Consider the following 5657-nt stretch of genomic DNA (forward strand, 5'->3'; position numbering starts at 1 on the left):
TCAGTTAGATGATCAGGCCGCTACAGCCGACACCCATCACATCCACATCAGGCAGAATCCCAGGACCCACTTGTGAGTTGGACTGCTGCACCTCAGAAAGCACTTAAACAGCGTCTATATAGGTGTCGGCTAGCAAGGGTCTGATAGAAACCACCTGTTTGTAATTCACTTATCAAATCAGCACAGGAGTAAAGGAGTGACAATGAAGAGGAGGCTGTGATTGATGATTAGGACTCAACCTCTTTAACCCCCCCCCACAGACACACACACACACAAAAATTATGTGGCGATCAATAATGCCAAAGCCGGCATAATCACACTTATTGATTAGCCATGGCCTAACCATCGACCACTTTAACAACCCAAGACCAATAATCAGCCAATCAAAACGGCAGCAACACTAAAACAAACTCAACAACATACGTAATCCAATCTGAATCAAGTGTGAAATGCTTGAAAAATCTAAAAGTAATTCCTCTTTGGAAGATAGAGAATATAAAATCATAAGAGTGTTTAATATTTCACTGGTGTGATAAAATATGCATTGTAGCCCAGAACGGAGGAAAAATGCTATGATTTGGAATGCATTATTCATGAGTAGTAGGTCATTCGGCGAAAATGACACTGCACTGTTGAATAATCGCCATTTACCAGCTCAAACTCAGCCAGGTTTGTTATTGCTACACATCATTCAATTAATTTGCAAAGCACATAGTCAGCATTTGATATTAGAGACTGACTTACCTGTCCATGTGGAATCATATTGACTGGTCGGGATGAATAATTAACGCTGACAGTTTTTCTCTGTAACTCTCAAATATCTTACCGATACCTTCCAAACTATCAACAGAAACAACGAGTCAAGCTTCATAAAAACAAACAAATTCAAATGCAGATAATTTAATTCATGTTTGAACACTCATTAAACAAGGATGTATTACCAGGAAGTTAAAATATGGCTCCAACATAAACAAAAAACTATGTATTATAAGGAAAGACAATGTAAGACGGCTGCCGTCGCATATGGTCACAAGGTCAGAGTTCAGAGATTAAAAGAGCTTTCTTCTGGGGCCTCGTTCTGCCTGGGGGACAACTCGTGGTGCTGAGAGGGAGAGAATTGGGTTGACACCGGGATGTTCTTTAACAAGACAGGCTGCTAGCTAATGCTTTTGTAAACATCTCACTGTTCTGTTGGATAGCATGCTGCAAATGTAGCATGAATTCAAATTAAATTCAGTATTATTAAGTGCAATACCAATATTCAGTTGAACATTTTAAATTGAAACTGCTACAGAGATTTGACATGTTTCCTTAAATTGTTTAATAAGTAGTTAAAAAAAACAAAAAAAACATCAAAATGTCTGCTTGGTTGAACGCACATCTGGATTAGCCAATGGGGCTAGACAAGGGACAAACACTGAAATCAAACATTATATCACCATTGACAAGAACATGTCTATGGTACACACACTGGGCCAAACACACACTGGGCCAAATACACATTGCCAGACCTACAAACGCACAAACATCTATGCTCACACACACATGGATGCACACTTCCATTCCTGGCTTTAACGGATCAAAGGCTTCATAAAACAGAGAATTCTCTAATGTTTTACTAACACGACCATCTTGGAGACAGGCCTGTCATGAACTCTGCTTTAGCACAGACAGACAGGCAGGCAGACAGACTGACTAGAAATCAGGCATGCGGGCTAAAGTAATCTGGAGCTACTGTAAAGAAAACAGCAATCTGGTTTGAGACTAAATTGCTACATCGTCAAAGAACAAAACAGTTAGGCAGGCAAGGAATGGAGAGAGGAGCGGATGAAAAGAGAGGAGAATAGAGAATTACTTAATAGTTCATTCTCTCTTTTCATTCCTTTCTTCCCTAGCTTTAGAACCAAAATGTCAGCTGAACGGTCAGATTTTGTGGCAGAAACCTCTGAACTTCAACATGTAGCCTCAGTCCCAGTAACATAACATAGCTCATTTAACTTACCGTTTACCGTTTACCGGACACTGGACACCGGATTCCGGAACCTGCTGCAGTCACACGCTCCACAACACCCTCGCTGACAGAACATGGGAAAGGACAGAGCAGGAATAAACGGGATTTCTAACATCTACCTTCACCCCGTAATATTGCAGGCAGTGTGATTTGCCATAGACATAGTGAGTCTGAAGAGGATAAAATAAATGACATGGTATCATTCTGCCTGGAGCAGATGGCTACACCTTTATTTTCTCTGTTAATGTGTTCAGACCCCTTCACTTTCTCCACATTGGGCAATGTTAGAGATTTAATTTAGAACTGGTTATTTTGTCTTGCCATCAATGTAAGTACAATAGCCAATAATGACTAAATCCTATAACACACTTGATTGTTGTGTTGTAAGGTCACTCTTCACTTCAGTATATGATACTGTGCGCTCTGGATCGGGTTGTCTTCAAGGAACACTTTGCTTTGTTCCTTCCATTGTACTTCCTCATTTCTGACCATTTCCTCTGTCCATGCAGCTGAGAAGAATCCCTATACCATGATGATCCATGCTTTACCTTAATGATTGGTGTTAGCACTTGGCATTCAGACCAAATAGTTTGATGTTTGTCTCATCAGACCAGAGAGACATTTTCCTCATGCTCTCAGAATCCTTCAAAGGCATGTCATATGTCTTTTACTCAGAAATGGCTTCGGTCCAGCTACCCTACCATAAAGGACTGATTTATGAAGTACTGCAGAAATGGTTGCCCTTCTGGCAGGTTCTCCCATCTCTACAGAGAAACCCTGAAGCTCTGTTAGAGTGGCCATTGGGTTCTTGGTCACCTCCCTGACCGAGGCCCTTCTTGCCTGGTTATTTCATTTGAGAATCTCGATGGTTCCATGACTCTTCCATTTCACAGCAATGCTCATAAACTCACTGTGATCCTGGGAAATGTTAATGCGTAAGCATTTTATAACCTGCCCCAGATGAGTCAACACAATGCATTAGCAATTATTTTATAACCTTCACCAAATGAGTCAACCAAATGAGGACAACGTACAGTTCCTTCGACTTCATAGTGTGTATTTTGCTCTGACAGGCACTGTGATGTGTTGGACCTTATAAACAGGTTTGTGCCATTTCTAAATAATGTCAAATCTACTGAATTTGCCACAGGTGGACTGAAATGAAGTTCTGGAGACGTCTGAAGGCTGATCCAAGAACACAGGACGCATCTGAGCTCAATTTACATTGTTCTGGCAAATAAATATTTCATATTCAATAAATTGGCACCCATTCCTAAAAATGTGTTGTTTCCTTACCATTATCGAGTATTGTGGGTCGATTCATTGGGAAAAATGAAGAAGTTATAAAATAAGCATAAAACACAACAACATGTGTACAGAGTGAAGGGGTCTGAACGCTGCCAGGCTACATCAGCAGTGCATTCTGGTCACTAACCTGGATATCGACACAGAGTTTGCATGCCAATGACGCTGATTGGTCAAGACGCTCAACTGTTTGTTTAGAACCAAGGACATAGAAAATAAACTTCTGATAGGTAGCCTCTTAAAGTAATAGGCAGTCTATTCATGTTTTAATTTCCTATCACACATCAGCGGCTCAACATTTCTAAGAGCAAACAACTTGTCTGTATTGTCCTGCAACAGTACCAACACACATCCCAGTCAACTCGTCCACTGCTCAGGGTTTAAATAACTTCCCAAGTTCATACGTGTCTGTGTCTCAGACTCATTATCTGTTGAAAATGCCCCACTTGGTCCATCCATTTGCCACCTCTGTGAGTATTCATAACAACGGCAACATTTTGGATGGCTCTTGAGAGGAGAGAGACACGTTAGTTCTCATTAACCAGCTGATAAAGATTTTTCAGGAAACCTGCATACGATCAAATTTGATCTTGAAATGATTATACGATCATTTCACCGACAGAGCTGGTATTCATCAATATTATATTAGTCGTATCCTTCCAATCAAACTCATGTTTGGTCGAACGCCAACGTAAAAGAAACAAGATAATGCTTGATTCGCAATAGCTCATTATGACGAGAAACAACAAGGGTGACAGCCTCCACAATTATAATTATAATAATAATAAGTAATATAAAATCTGATGTCGAGGAATAACACACAATATTAAATATGGTTTCACTAATATTAAATATGGTTTCACTACCCCATTGATGTTGTATTTATTTATAGTATTTCCCTTTGTTCTGCTGTTCATGCATTTGAAAGGTTTGTATTGCCTTTGTGTATGTAATGTACTAGAATAATAAACGTGTCTACTTTTGGAACTGCACTGATTTTGAAATGGAGAATGACTATTGGTTTATTAGCAGTTTTCGACTATAATTTATGCTGAAAGCTGTCAATTCATAGGTTGATGATGGCCACACCCGCATATATTACCGGTGTGTCATATGTAAATAAGGACAGGTGCAGCGCGTCCTCGCATCAAAGGCTTCATCCGATTTTTCAATCTGCGATGACATCTACTGTACGCTCATTTCGAAGAGGTGCGACGGTTCCGTAAATCACACTTGGAGATGATCGTAAGTCTCTCGCCATGTTCGAATCTGAAAAGATTTCCTGAATGAGGGCCATTATCCCCATTTAACCATAGACTGAAGGCCTGAATACATCTATTTCGGTTGGAAACAGGAGGGGCTGGGGGAAAAGCAAGGAAAACTGCCTACAAACACTTCAAACATACAGTATGTAGTGTAGCCTGCCTCCTGACCAGTCCTGTCCCCACTGTTGACCTCTGACCTCGCAATACGTTGTAGTCCCAATACAGGCAGGCGTTTTGAAACACAGCCTCTATTTGGGTAGTAGTGGGTTAGGGCGTTGGAGTATATTATGTCCATTACACACAGCGCGCTGAGGGATGACTGACACGTGTGTGGATGTGTGTTTGTGTGGATGTGTGGATGTCTGGATGTGTGTTTTTGTGGATGTGTGTGGATGTGGGAGGATGTGTGTTTGTCTGGATGTGTGTGGATGTGTGTTTGTCTGGATGTATGTGGATGTGTGTTTGTCTGGATATGTGTGGATGTGGGTGGATGTGTGTTTATGTGGATGTGTATGGATGTGTGGATGTGAGGATGTAAGGATGTGTGTGGATGTGCGGTGTGTGTCGATGTGTGTTTCTGTGGATGTGTGGATGTGTGTGGAAATGTCGGTGGTGCGGCCTCTTTGCACCTGTATAACTGAGGGAGGGGCTTTGGCGGAAGTCCGTCCCCAGACATGCAGCCAGGGTTAAGGGTCCTCCCAGGGTTCATCCCAGGCTTCATCCCAGGGTTCATCCCAGGGTTCATCCCAGGCATCTTAACACTGCAGCCCTGAAGAGAAAGAATCACTGCTCAGAGTGTCCAAGGAAAAAGGATAATCTCCTTCTCATGCCAGTCAAATGAGTGGTATGACAGCACAAACAGTCTGGTCCCCAGGCTAACAGGAAAACATTAGAGTAATGGTGCTAAATGCCCTGAATGCTCTGAATATGTCACTGCCTCCCCCTCCGCCCGCATCTCATCAAGTCACTCCGTCAATCCATCTCTCCTCCTCCCCATCCTTCCTGCTCCTCAACAGCTGGTGACAAGGGCAGCAGAAGGGAGGTAGAGAAATGACACAGAGCGAGAGACGTTCAGC

General features: G+C 41.9%; 1 long non-coding RNA gene across 1 annotated transcript; it reads right to left on the reverse strand.

Moving 5' to 3' along the window:
- Positions 1–965: 965 nt before the first annotated feature.
- LOC105026546 lies at positions 966–5325 on the reverse strand. The gene is made up of 3 exons (XR_829199.3): positions 5211–5325; positions 2003–2075; positions 966–1102 (listed from the first exon to the last, which is right to left on the reverse strand). It is a non-coding gene; the product is annotated as an uncharacterized LOC105026546 (long non-coding RNA).
- Between the last annotated feature and the right edge of the window lie 332 nt (positions 5326–5657).

This window comes from Esox lucius, chromosome 10 (assembly GCF_011004845.1).
Source record: "Esox lucius isolate fEsoLuc1 chromosome 10, fEsoLuc1.pri, whole genome shotgun sequence".
Taxonomy (NCBI): Eukaryota; Metazoa; Chordata; class Actinopteri; order Esociformes; family Esocidae; genus Esox; species Esox lucius.